Source organism: Panthera onca, chromosome D2 (genome assembly GCF_046562875.1).
Source record: "Panthera onca isolate mPanOnc1 chromosome D2, mPanOnc1 haplotype 2, whole genome shotgun sequence".
Taxonomy (NCBI): Eukaryota; Metazoa; Chordata; class Mammalia; order Carnivora; family Felidae; genus Panthera; species Panthera onca.
In genome coordinates, this window is record NC_138349.1 from 73,215,576 (window position 1) to 73,230,963 (window position 15,388).

Below are 15,388 nucleotides of genomic sequence, written 5' to 3' on the forward strand. Positions count from 1 at the left end.
ACAGAGCTTGCTCGTCTTCCAGTTCTGTTGCTGTGCCTTGTGGAGGCTGCACTGAGAACAGGCTCTCTCCATCAGAGGTGGGGGCAGGTTGATGGTGGGGTGTGATGAAAACTGGCCACATAAGAGCAGGGGGCTTACATTGGCAAGCTCAGTCGAAAGAAAGAGCTTCATTCCTTCAGTATCCAGACATAACGTAGTGGGAGAGGGCTCTGACTGAACCTGTTGGGGATCACTCGTCCATCCATTCGGCCGGAGAGAGTGAGTAGCATGACTAGCAAGCCTAGATCACCTGGGCGCACTTTTGGAAGGTGAGTTACTGTTCTTTGCTGTTCATCATCGTGCAGTTATCTAAAAAACAGTTATGAGACAGTTACCTAAAACACAAAAGGGCTATTAGGAAGTAAAAAAAAAAACATCAATTGATGTTCTTTACATAAAGGAGAAGAGCGCAGAGCAGACTTAATTCAGAGGTGAAGCATTTGAGTTGAGTGAATGCCAGATGGCGTTGTGGCATGACATGTAATTAAAGGTTTTGCCGTGGTTTGAACAGAAAGAAATGGTGGCAAAATTGTGACCTCACGGCATAGGTTGGCATTGCCAGCTTTAAAACCAAGGGCCCTTAACATCAGTGCTATATTCATATTGCCAGTGGTGATTTAGTCCCACTAAAAGTCTACAAGCCGCAACATTAAATTAACGTGATTTGGGTTTTATTGCAGTAAAAATAATGTCAAGCAATACTAGGCTTGAACATTCTTTTTTTATAAGAGATTTGTATGCTACTTAATTCTGGGAAGGCTTGTTAGCATATCCGTTTCATCTGAGATCCACGCTCTTTCCTTTTTCAGGCTGAACACTAAAATTCCTTCAATCTTGTTTCAGCTGATAGAGTTTTGAGTTCCTTTAGACTAACAATTCCAAAACGGAGGGTGGGAGTCTTTGGGAAGCATGTGGGAATCATCAGAGGGGCTACGGCAAACACACATGTGTCCTTCACATTCTGAAATGCCCTTTGTGCATTCTCCATCGTTAAGAACCACTGCCGTAGTAATCCACTTTAGCAATAGAATACCTCACGGCTTTTGGATGCCAACCTCTAAAATGTAGCGTCCGGGACTACATATAATGGTCTGTGTGCGGTCTAGTCGTGAAAATGCAGAAAGAAGCACTTCAGTTCAATCCACAATTCAGTGGGTTGTATGTTTGGTATTCAATGGCGTCTCTCACTTTACAGCGAATCTCCTGATATTGACTGTGTAGACAGGGAGAAGGCTTCCCAGATCTTCCTCCAAGGAAGGACTTGCTGTCCAGTTGCCAGCTTCCGCAGGGCCTGGCCCATCACAGAGGCTGTCTGGCCCGAGGCCCATTGTCTTCTTGGAACAGCCTGCACGTAGCGTCCATTTCGGGGCAGTCAGGGACACCTGGATGGGCACTCTGTGCTTCAGAGCTCCCGCCGAGTCAACCGAAGTTTCACTGGTTCTGCATCAAAGTTCACTGTCTTCCTCTGCGCATTCCTGTTCCCTCCGGGTTATGGACAAAGTGTCTATGGCCCCCCCAAAATTCATATGTTGAAACCTAATCTCCAGTGCAGTGGTGGTATTTTGAGGTGGGTCTTTGGGAGGTGACTACTAGGTCGGGAAGGCGAAGCCCCCATGGATGGGATAAGTACTCTCAAAGAAGAGACTCCAGAGAGTGAGCTCCCTCATCTCGCCCACCACGTGAGGACAGCGAGAAGACAGCCATCCGTGAACCAGGAAGAGGGCTCTTCCCAAACAAGCAGTCTGCCTTGGTTTTGAACGCCCAGCTTCCAGACCAAGTAGATGTCTGCTGTTTATAAGCCACCCAAGTCTACGGTGCTTTGTTATAGCAGCTGGAACAGACAAAAACATTCCCCTTTCCTCTTACAGGTTTGATCTATAATACACATCTAACTCCACCTCAGCACCTGCTCCTGGAGACCCCAGCTGTGAGCCCAACTGGTCCAGGCTGACTATGCTTTACCGGCTGCCCCACTGTGTGCTAATCATGCCCCAGACGGTCCTGTTCCTTCTTTTGCAACCAGATGTACTCGGTCATATTCAGCTTGAGGATTCCCAAGCGCAGATCCCAGGATTACAGAGAATGCAAAAAGCACTTTCAGATCAGTAGGCTTATAAGCACTGTTTTTATCCTGAAAAATTCATGCATGACGTTACGTTTGTTGAATGCTTATTACGTGGCAGACACTGTTTTAAGCACTTTGTCTGAATTAACTCACCACAATCCTATTGCTGGTGCTATTATCACTCCAATTCTTTAGGTGAGGAAACCGAGGCATAGAAAGTCACGCAGCCGGTGAGTTGGTAGACCTAGGGTTTACATTTAGACGATCTTACTTCAGAGCCCATGATATTAAGCACCATGCCAGTGGTTCTCAAACTTTGGCGTCCGCCAGAATCACTTGGAGGACTTGTTCAAGTACAGATACTGGACCCACCCCCTCCAAGGATTTCTGATGCAGTAGATCTGAGATGGGTTCCAAACACCTGCTTTTCCAATGGATTGCCAGGTGATGTTAAAGCTACTGTTTTAGGGGCCACGTTCTGGTATTCACTGCATTACATGATATGCCTCTCAAGTACAAATAACAACAGCCATCATGTGGGGATGCATTATATTTTCCCACATAAATGATAGTTTCCAAATATAATACATTTGGGGAATACTAGCTAGCTAATCTTGTCACGGCTTCTCCACTATCACACATCATTTCTCCTCTTCCTGGTGCTAGACCTCTCTCTGTTGCCCATGTGTGGACAAAGATGTCCGGCAACAGCATTCTGATTACCAAACACAGTGTCGCTTTCTTGGGATATTGATAGGAATGTAGATTTGATAAAGGCTAAGGAGTGCATATTATTCAGGTACCATTAACCAGACTTTTAATGCGGGCACATTACTTAGGTACCATTAGACTTCCGAAAATAAAAGAATGGTCATGAGGGCCCATAGTTGCACAGTGTCATCACAAATGTGGCATTTTAGAAATTTTGCTTAAATAGGTTGCGTGAAAGAACATCTATTTTTAAAACAACAATAAAAATATAATACTTTTGCGTCTCAGAAACAATAAGGTGATCTATTAGATTTTTTTTTAAATTTTTTTAACGTTTATTTATTTTTGAGACAGAGAGAGACAGAGCCTGAACAGGGAAGGGTCAGAGAGAGAGGGAAACACAGAGTCCGAAACAGGCTCCAGGCCCTGAGCTGTCAGCACACAGCCTGACACGGGGCTCGAACTCACGGACCGCGAGATCATGACCTGAGCTGAAGTCGGACGCCTAACCGACTGAGCCACCCAGGCGCCTCTCTATTAGATTATTTTTAACTGCGGATCTTTTACTTATTCATTAATTCATTCAGTTAATGTATCGTAAGAACCCATGAGGCTACGACATTGCGTTCCCAGAATTATATAACATTATAATTGTTATAATAATGATCACTAATGTTTTGACCATACCCACCTTCTCAGGGAATTTAAATCCTTCCTGAACTTTAGGTCCTTGCTTGTCACACCATCTTTGAGAAGCAAGATGATCTTGTGTGTTATGTCCAGTGTTTACTCCAAAAAGCTAAGGACCCAAGAGTCAGGATGGCCTCCAAGGCGAACCTGGAAAGGGTCCACAAGTAGAAATTACAGCCTTCAACGCTTCAGCATTACTTTGCCAAACAATTTTCCATCTCTGGAGAATTATTTGCCCTAGCTTCCTATGGTAAAACACTTATCTCTAATTTTACTTTTCAAAAACAGGAAAAAAATTCTACAGGGAAGTTAAGAAAAATTAATATCTGTTTGGCTCTTCTGTGATTTTAGAAAATCTGTTGCATGTACCTCTAGCCCCAGGCAGGACAAGTCTACTTTTCCCTTAAGGGTTGTGTAACTTACAGCCTTGGGAAAATAATATTTCAGGTTAAGAGAACCAAGAGGGGACAGAAAGGGGAAGCCACATGCATTTGTGGCACTGTTATATTATTATTCTCTTTACTTGGCATGTGGAGAAATCGGATGGTATTATATTCGGCATTTAATTTAATTTAATTTTTTAATTTAATTTATAAATTTTTTATTTAATTTATAATAATTTTTATTTAATTAAATTTAATTTATAAATAATTTTATTTAATTTACAATAATATTTAATTTAATTTATAAATTTTTAAATTTACATCCAAGTTAGTTAGCATATAGTGCAGCAGTGATTTCAGGAGTAGATTCCTTAGTGCCCCTTACCCATTTAGCCCATCCCACCCCCCACAACCCCTCCAACAACCCTCTGTTTGTTCCCCATACTTAAGACTCTCTTATGTTTTGTCCCCCTCCCTCTTTTTATATTATTTTTGCTTCCCTTCCCTTATGTTCATCTATTTTGTATCTTAAAGTCCTCATATGAGTGAAATCTTATGATATTTGTCTTTCTCTGACTAATTTCGCTTAGCATAATACCCTCTAAGTTCCATCCACATAGCTGCAAATAGCAAGATTTCATTCTGTTTGATTGCCGAGTAATACTCCATTGTATATATATACCACATCTTCTTTATCCATTCATCCATCGATGGACATTTGGGCTCTTTCCATACTTTGGCTATTGTTGCTAGTGCTGCTATAAACATGGGGGTGCATGTGTCCCTTCGAAACAATACACCTGTATCCCGTGGATAAATGCCTAGTCATGCAATTGCTGGGCCATAGGGTAGTTCTATTTTTAGTTTTTTGAGGAACTTCTATACTGTTTTCCAGAGTGGTTGCACCAGTTTGCATTCCATATATTGGGCTTTTTAAAAAGACCATGATCCCTTAAGAAGTGTTATTATATACCTATAATTACCCATTTATTCAACATTGTACAGGAGGACCTAAATGAGCGCAGTAAGCTAAGAAAAGTAAAAAGTGTGGGCGCCTGGGTGGCTCAGTCGGTTGAGCGTCCAACTTCGGCTCAGGTCATGATCTCACAGTCGGTGGGTTCGAGCCCCCCGTTGGGCTCTGTGCTCACAGCTTGGAGCCTGGATCCTGCTTCAGATTCTGTGTCTCCCTCTCTCTGACTCTCCCCCGTTCATGCTATGTCTCTCTCTGTCTCAAAAATAAATAAATATTAAACAAATTAAAAAAAAAGAAAAGTAAAAAGCATGAGTTTTGGAAAGGAAGGAAAAAAAGTACCATTTTCATAGTTGATATTATTTTATACATAACAAGTAAAAGTAAATATTAGAATTAATAAGAGAGTTTAGCAAGGTGTCTGGATATAAAATCAATATTCAAAAATCAATTATACTTCTCCACAACAGCAACAGCTAAAAACATAGCTTACTAAAAGTTATCATTTATAATAGAAACGCAGGTAGGGTACCTAGAAATAAGTCTTAAAATCTGTGTAAGTTGTTTGCGGAGAATTATTGAGATATTAAAGAAAGCCTAAATAAATGGAGAGATGTAGCATGTTAACAAACAGAAACATTCAATGATGTTGAGATGTCATGACTCCTTCCCAAACTGATGCAGATATTTCAATAAAAATCTCAATAGTGCTTTTTCAAGAACTTAAATATGTATTCAAAAGGAAAAGCCCAAGATTAGAGAAGTCACTTCTAAAAATAAGAACAAAACAGGGATTTTTACTACATGATAGCAAGGTTTTCAGGAAGTTATCATAATTAAGATAGAAGAATAGACAAAATAATGCAACCGTAAACAATTAAGAAATACAACTTTGTGTACATTAAAATGATATATGAGGGAGACAGCACTGCAGGTTATTAAGGGAAATGATGGACTTTTAAATAAAAAGCACTAGAACAACTGTTTATTTTTATTTTTTTAAGTTTATTTATTTATTTTGAGAGAGAGAGAGAGAGAGTAGGGGAGAAGCAGAGAGAGAGAGGGAGAATCCCTCACCGTCAGCAGAGAGCTCGAACTCACTAACCGTGAGATCATGATCTCAGCTGAAATCAAGAGTCAATTGCTTAACCAACAGAACCACCCAGGTTCCCCTAGAAAAACTGCTTATAAGGAAATAATAAAATTGGATCCCCATCTTACATCAAACAAACAAATCATTTCTAGACATATTAGAAATGTGTAAAAGGCAAAACTTAGAACATTTTAAAATAAAATATAGGATAAGATGTCTATGATCTCAGAGTAGAGAAGATTTATTTTACAAGGTACAAAAATCACTAATAAAAACATTAAAAATGATAGTCACTATATTATAATTAAGAACAGCTGTTCATAAACATTTACCATAAAGAAAGTAAAAATATAGGGGCACCCGGGTGGCTCAGTTGGTTAAGTGGCCGTCTTCGGCTCAGGTCATGATCTCGTGGTCCATGAGTTTGAGCCCCGCGTCGGGCTCTGTGCTGACAGCTCAGAGCTTGAAGCCTGTTTCAGATTCTGTGTGTGTGTCTCTCTCTCCCACCTTCTCCCATTCGCTCCCTCTCTCTCTCTGCCTTTCAAAAATGAATAAATGTTAAAAAAAAATTAGAAAAAAATATAATCCACAAACGAGAAATATGACAAACACACATGCATGTACATATCCATATACTCATACACGCATACACATACACATAAACACACATATATTTATAAAACTCCTTCAAGTTCATAGAAAAAAGAAAGCAATTTATAGAAAGATAGTCAAAGGATACAAAGAGATAGATAACAAATATACCACAGGGTGTTAATTTCACTAGTAATCAGAGACTAACACAAATTTTTAAAAAATGCGTTATCATTTTTTTATCCACAACACCAGCAGAAAGTGATAGGATCCTTTTGGATAATAATTTTGGAGTATGAATCAAAACTAAACATGTAAGTACCCTTTGACCCAGGTATTCTATTATTCAGAAGAGCAATTGTTACTGATGCTAACCTCTGACAAAATGATGGAGCCTCACTTTGTTCCATATTAGGAAGGGGTCAGTCTAAATAGTTTCACTGGCTTTGGTGTTGCCAGACCAGGAACCCGCAGATTCTGATCAACAGAAGCTGAAATAAACAGAACTGAAAACTTCAAATAAAGGAGAGCACTTCAATTCTAAAATGTGAAGAAGTTCTTTATAAGTGTTTCTAACCCCCCAATTTTACAAATGTGTTCACTTTACATATTCAGATTTTGCTAGGGTATTTTTCCAATGTTCTCAATACTTGATTTTTTTTTCATTTGCAGTGAGGACCAAGTTAAATGATTTTTTCACTGATTGCCATTTATATAGGAAAACACAAGAAAGCTACTATTTGGAGAAAAGCCTTTAGGACAGTTCAGTCTATCAATATATACTGAATTTTTTAGGGAATCAACAATGTAAAGGACCCAGCATTGTGGTTTTTATTCAAAACACATTGAATTTATTGATAAATAAAGTTGAGTTGATAAAATTTAGGAAGATAAAGGTCCCGAATAATCGCTTTCTCTGGTTGCTCAGAGTATACATTCATTAAGTTAGAGAGTTTTAGGTAATCAAGCTTTAGGATTCAATGGTGACATTAAATCTAAAATCATGAGTAATCTAAATTATAATACAAATTTATAGCAAATACTTTCATAATAGCACATACACAATTGGAAACAAACCCCCACAAAACTGAGGAAGGCATTACATTTTCTTCAGGCAAAATTATGCAATTAGAAATCAAAGTGTAGGGGAGGAAACTTTCTCTTTTTACCTTCTAGGTTCTTTGGCTGGCCTAACAATTAAATTGATATAAGGCAGATTAACAGGAGAAAAACAAATTCAATTTTGTATGTATGGGATTCCCCCAAAGACGTGAGGCTCCAAGAAGTGATCAAAGCAGGCATCTTCTGTATCTTTTAAACAAAGAAACAATACATTTGTGAAGAATTGGCAAGACAATGAGTTTGGATTGGGGGTAGCAAATTAGTTAAGAAGAACAAGGTCTGTTTATAGATACATTCTAGTAAAAGAGATAATACAACATTGTTTCCTCCTTTTGGAAGACATTTTATTTTTTATTTTTTTTAATGTTTATTTCGAGAGAGAGGGAAAGAGAGAGAGAGTACATGCACATGTGCACGAGTGGGGGAGGGGCAGAGGGAGAAGGAGAGAGAGAATCCCAGGTTCCATGATGTCAGCACAGAGCCCGACTCAGGACTTGATCTCACAAACCGTGAGATCGTGACATGAGCCAAAATCAAAGTCAGATGCTTCACCGACTGACTCACCCAGGCGCCCCTGAAAGACATTTTGAAAAATGAGTATATATTTTTTTTTGTTATGTAAGAGATGGAACAGTCATCATTCATAAACACCCAATAATTAATTGTTAGTTAACTTGAAAAGCTAATGGTAGAAAGGGCGCCTGGGTGGCTCAGTGGAGTGTCCAACTCTCGCTTGTGGCTCAGGTTCATGGGTTCGAGTCCCGCATCGGACTCTGAGCTGACAGTGCAGGGCCTGCTCGGGATTCTCTCTCCCTCCCCCTCTTCTGCTCTCTCTTTTTCTCTCTCTCTCTTCCTCAAAATAAATAAACTTTAAAAAAGAAATCTAACGGTAGAACTAGTGAACCGTGAGTAGGGAAAGAGGGGAGGGAGAAAAATCGAGGCAGCACTGAGATGGGTGCAGGTGGATTGTGGTGATGGCAGACATGGCTTGTAAGAGGACTTTACATGCTATGAGGACACAGAGGATGGGAGGGGAGGGCTCATGTGTCTCCCTTTGCGACATGTTTCCTGGAACAAGTACCAAAGAATCACCAGCCGATTAATTGCAACCATTTTCCCAGCTAGGATGCTAATAAGAGAAGCTCATGGATGTGTTTGAAAAACCTCTTACTCAGATGACTAATCAGATTTGCTCTTGGATGCAGAAGCATCACCATAGCCCACATCTCTGGAGTCTTCCACCGCTCATTTTCCCTTCCTCTGACCATGCCCCACCCCCTTTAAAATATTTTTAGTGTATTTTTAAAACTTGCATTATTTTATTGAAAAGACACATTACTTTACCATTGTAATCATTTGTTTATAATATACAGTTCACTGGTGTTAGCTATTTTCATCTAGGTATGAAACAAATCTCCAGAATGTTTTTTGTCTTTCAAAATGGAAACTCTATGCCCTTTAAACAAGGATTCTTTTTCCCCTCCCTTTGCCCTTCGTAGCTACCGTACTAGTTTCTTTCCCCAGGAACTTGACCACTTTAGGTACACCATATAAGTGGACTCATATGGTATTTATTCTTTGTGACTGGCTTTTTTCACTCAGCCTAATGTCTTCAAGGTCCATCCATGTTGTGGGTGAGCCTGATTCCGTTCCTTTTTACGGCTGAATGGTACTCCATCAGATATGCCACATTTGGTTTGTCCATTCATCCACTGATGGACACTTGGGTTGTTTCCACCTCTTGGCTATTGAGATTAGTGTTTTCATGAACATGGGTGTGCAAATGTCTTTTCCAGACCCAGCTTCCAATTCTTTTGGATATACACCCAGGAGTGGGAGTGCAGAATCAAACGGTAGTTCTGTTTTTAAGTTTTTGAGGAATCACTTGTGTCAGTCAGGTAGGCTTGCAATAACAATACACCATAGACTGGGCAGCTTAAACCACAGAAATTTTTTTTCTCACAGTTCTGGAGGCTAGAAGTCCAGGAAGGCAGGTCTGGTTTCTGGTGAGGGCTCCCTCTTTAGCTTGCAGACAGCTGCCTTCTCACAGTGTCCTCTTACGGCCTTTTCTCTGTGCACGCATGTGCACTCCTCGTGTCTAGTTTTCTTCTTACAAGGGCACCAGTCCAGTTGGATTTTGGCCCTACTCTAATAACCTCACTTACCACTCCTTAATTACCTCCTTAAAAGCCCTATCTCCAAGCAGTCACACTGGGGGATAGGGCCACAACATCTGAATTCTGGGGGGAGGACACAATTCAGTCCGTAACTGAATACACTTTTCCATAGCGACTGCCCCATTTTACATTTCCACCCACTGGCACAAGGTCCGGTTTCTCCATGTCCTGGTCAACCCTGGTTATTTTCTCTTTCCTTGACAGCAGCTGTCCTAATGTGGGTAAGGAGTGACCCCACCCCTTTAGGGGGCCTGGGAAACCTGAGTGGAGTAGCCACCCTTACATATTGGATTCTCTTTATGGCAAGCAGCCCTGCCCCAATGTGCCAGCATTTGCAGGTGGGAAGTTAAGAAACAAAAGAGCAGAGCGACACTTCAAAGAGCAGAGAGGGAACGATTCAAGAGAATCCAAGCTAAATGAACGTGGAGTCTATTTTTAGCTGGGCTGGATTACGGTTGCATACATTAAGAATAATTGTTTAAAAGAAGGCATGGCTCACAATTACATGGTATCATTTACAACCTCAACTGTGGCCACAGTAGGGCTCCTGTTCCTCCTGCCGTGGGGTGGGCACCGAGCAGTGTTTGGAGGATGTGCACACTGGGTGCCTTGAACAGAGAGGATGTCTGCAGAGAAGCCCTGACTATCAGAATATTGGCATGCAGAAAAGAGCACTTAATCCTGTTTCCTTGAATCTAACTACCTAAGGCCTTGGATTTAGTCGACCGTAACTTCAAAGCCCAAGGCAAATTGAACGCAGTAGGGTCTCTTTGAAAAGACCGGCATGTTCTATGAGGTGCTCCTTGGTTTCTGTAAAACACTGTTCGACACAGAGAAGAACGCAAGAAATTGGGAGGAATCAGAGCTTTCTTTGAAATATTTTGCTTTGTGGATTTTTAACTCAGGATATTTCCCAAACTTTGTGCTGTACACAATCACCATATAAAGGATTATACTCTTCATTTATTAATACATCAAATAAATACAAATCCTGTATTTAGAAACAAGGTACCGGCGTTAAGAAATAACATTGTCAAGGAGCTTATAGAGAGCTAGGGGCGATGACTCACGTGGGAAAGAATAATACAAGACAGAACAACCATTTACAAGAGAGATTCAGTGCTGCGGGAGAAGAAAGTTCGCAGCCAGGACTTCCAGAAAGAATTTCAAAAAGGGCATGGTGTTTCAGTTGGACTTTAAAGAGACATCAAGTTTGAGCCCTGTGGAGAAGTAGAGGGAGATAATTCGAGGCAGAGGGAAAGCAAACCATAAATCTAGTGCTGAGAATAGGGATCTATGTGTATGAAAGATCCACAAATGGTTCAGTTTGGACAGCAGAAAAAAAGGTGGGAAAGGTGGTTGGGGACGTGGTCTTAGAGGTTCCAGTATTGCTAAGGAGTAAATTGTTTCCTGCTATTAATTGTTATTTAAAATGGGGAAATGTCACTGTGTACTTAACGTGTTGTGATACAGATGGAAACTACAGAAGCCGAATTTCCCCTTTTGAAATTTCAGTCTGAGACGTGATAAACACATGCATATTAAGGGAAAAATAAAATTTTAGATGTAAATTGTGCCTGTAACTGTAGAATAGCTGGTGGGAACTTACAGAAGTAAATCGAAAGATAATATATACAAGGAACACCTGGACGGCTTAGCCGGTAAGGCTCTGGCTCTTAGTTTTGGCTCAGGTCATGATCTCATGGTTGGTGAGTTTGAGTCCCTCAAGGGGCTCTGCACTGACCATGCGGAGCCTCCTTGGGATCTCTCTCTCTCTCTCTCAAAATAAATAAATAAACAAGAAAGAAAGAAAGAAAGAAAGAAAGAAAGAAAGAAAGAAAGAAAGAAAGAAAGAAAGAAAGAAAGGGAAAGAAAGAGGAAGGAAGGAAGGAAGGAAGGAATAAAGAAGAAAGAAAGAAAGGTAATTTATGCATACAAAAGGAGAGGTGGAAAGGGAGATTCTTGTAGTAATTATGCAGGCTCAGCTCTCCACCTCTTTAAGCAGCTGACCTTGATGAAACAGGCAAGGTCACAAGGAATTCCAAATATGCTTGGCCTTTAAGCTCTGTAAATAGGAGACATGCTATTTATATATAACCTACTTACAAATACCCTTTAAGTGGCTACTTGGGACAGCCATCAAAACTTAATTTTGGGTAGTCTAGAAGCTCACAACTCCAGCAAGGAGAGGAAGTTTTCCCTGGAAACATTATTCTACATCATGGTTAGTTTCCACAGTACTGATATTCCAGGAATATACGGTTCATAGTCTTTTGCAGCTGATCTGGTAAGAAACTTGTGAAACCAAACGCTCTAATATTTTTGTGTGTGTGTGAAAAGCAAGTATAGAAAATAGCATAACAAACTTGCATATACCTATCACACAGATTCAATAATTATCAAGATTTCAGCACATTTGCTTTACCTACTCATTTTTTTTTTTAAACCCAGAGGCATTACAAACCCTTCTAAGCAATGTCACTGCGTTCCTACTGTTAGAGTAGGCAGTTAGTTAGGTTTCAACAGGATGGCTGGAGGCCAGCAAAGGGGGAGTCACAGCCAGCTATCTCTGACAGAAAGTCAGAGACCTGTCCCGGCCGCACTCCAAAAAACGAAGCCCCAAGAAACTGATCAAACCAGATGGGACCAAGACAAAGAAGGCCAGAGACCTGAGCAAGTAAGGGAGAAAAGGTGGGAAACCCTGCTCCCAAAGAAATCCCCTCCCAGAGTAAGAAATATTCTATCCTCTAGTTAACAACTGTCAATAGAAGATAGAGACCCAAAGCCTGAGGCACGCAGTGCCCCTTTGAGCTCGCCGGCTCTCACATCTTGGGGTATAGTAAACTTTCCTACTTGTACCCCTCTACCATGTGCCTGGTCTTTCCTCGAATTCTTTCTTCAGACGAGACCAAGAGCTTCCAGTGACATCCCAGGGACAGTGACATCCCTGGGCAGAGGCCGCAGGGTCCTGGAGGTTCACCTTGCAACACTACGATCTCATCTGGACTCTCTTACAGACACACACATTTTCTTAAATAATCTTCATGAGATGAGCACGCTTAACGTGAACAATACTTCTCTTCTATCATCTAATGCCAGCTTATCATCCCCCTGCACTTATTGTCTCCAACATGCCGTTGCTTTAGATAGTTTGTTTGAGGAAGAATCCCAAGAAGGCCCACACCAGACATTTGATGGTTAAATCTCATGACTCTTAATTGGCGCAGCCCCTTATCTCCCTCCCCCTTTCTCCGTGTCCTTGACTTATTTCACCTGGGTAGGTTTTCTCATGGAACATAACCACATTCTGCGTTTGCCTCTTACCTTCCTTGTGGTATTATTTCACTATTCCTCGGTACCCCAAAATACAGTTTTTGATTGGGTATTGTCCATTTTCTACGTATTAATACTCTCCTTGGCATAGAAAAGAAAGCTAAGGGAATTTACTGGGATAAGCATAAGTTGTGTTTTTTTTTTAAGCAGGCAGAGCTGAATTTTCATTTTAATGCCAGCTTTGTCACTGAGTGGCTGTGTAAATTCATATTTGTATGCATTTTGTACCTTCTCCAAGTTGGTTTCACTATGAGCATGTCAATAATTTCATGGGGTTGCTCTAAGGATCACAGAAAGAGAACTTACAAAGGACCTAATCCAGTGGCAAGCAGAGATAAGAGACACTACAGAATTGGAACTATCTAGAGAGTTATTGTAGTGCACACCTAGCTCCAGGGTATGGTCAGCGTCTCCTGAAGGACTGGTCTGCTTGATGAAGTTCTAAGATTTGGTTTACTTCCCAGATTTCAGAAGATAGGTATCTGACTAATTATGAGCACAACAGCTGGCTATCTGTTTGGAAGGACCTAAATTACATGTAGTTGTTTAAAACAAATCCAATTTAAAACCTAACTCCATTAAATGGACCAGCTATTCGCATTCTGAAAGCCTGACCTGGTGGTCGAGGCCAAAAGGCCTGATAGTGTTTATCTGCATGAGAAAGAAAGGAGAATTCATGAATTAACTTCATCTGTCAGTCTTATGTAACGTTAAGCTTATTAATGAACCCATTGTGTTCAATGCCTTAAGACGCTGGATGATTTCCCTTGATTCTTGAAAAGATTTATCAGAGTGGGCTTTTCAGCCACTCTCTTCCCCTTTAGTAGTGCCTTTGCTTACTATCCAACCACCACCCCCCCCCCCGCCTCCCCCCGCCCCCCACCCGCCCCAGTCTTTTTCTTTGTCCTTCTTTAAGTGAAGGAATTTCTAACACCAAGTTCTGGCAGGTTTAAAATAGAAATCGAAAATGCGTTGCAGAGCCTTGGGACAAACTTACAGAATTTCTTTACTGTTTGCACTATTTACAAACAGCTATTTTGTGTCTATGATATGGGAAGTGGTCATCATGGTGCTGATCACAACTCAGTCCCTGGTTTAATGACAGCAGCATGAAAACACTACAATTCCCCATAACCAGAGACTTAGAAAGAGAAGGGAATGAAAAGACTAGAAACAAAGAAAAAGAGATCCACAGTCAACCCCTGCACACATTCTGAGGATTAGAATCAAATCATCTTTAGCGCTAATAGAATATGTCAAGGCGAATGTTTTGAAAGTCCCATTTTTTTTTTAACAGTTTACGTTGTGTGAAGTTTATGGTAACCTTCTAATTGAGGTCTTCTTGCCTCAGGAATACATTATGTATGCAGAACCCTGAGATACGGAGCCTTTGGAAGCCAAAGGGGGGTAACCGAGGCACAGACAGGGGCATCAGAAATTCCAATCTGTCTCTTAAGCAATATTTGGAGCTGAGGTTCCCAGACAAACATTTGCAAGGGGTTTTTCAATACAGTAAAGGGGAAAGGACTTTAATCTGACCTTTTTACATTTCTGTTCAGTGTGCAGGTTTTATTTCCTGTATTTTTCCCATTTTCCTTTTAGAATTCTCTCTTGTTTTAGCTCCTTACTTGTATTGTATCTTCTACCTTTTTGTTATATCCTTTTTTTAAGAGGCTCTATTTTTTAGAGCAGTGTTAGGTTCACAGCACAACTGAGCAGAAGGCATAGAGATTTCTTATATCCCTCCTGACCCCACATGTGTATAAGCTCCTCCATTATCAACATCCCCCCACCAGACTGGTCCATTTATTATAACTGGTGAACCGACATTGACACATCAGCATCACTCAAAGTCCGTAGCTGACATTAAGGTTCACTCTTGGTATGCACACTCTATAGGTTTGGACAAATGTACAATGGTAGGCATCCATCATTAGTGTATTATCCAGAGTATTCTCATTGTCCCAAAAATCCTCTGTACTCTGTCTGTTCATCCCTTTCTCTTCTCTAACCACCTTGGCAACCAATGATTTTTTTTTTTTTTTTTTTACTGTCTCCATAGTTTGGCTTTTGGCCGAATGTCATTGTGTTGGAATCAGACAGTGTACAGATTTTCTTACTGGCTTCTTTCACTTATTATTATGCATTTAAGCTTCCTCTGTGTCTTTTCATGGCTTAAAACCTCATTTTTTTTTAGCACTGAATAATGTTCTA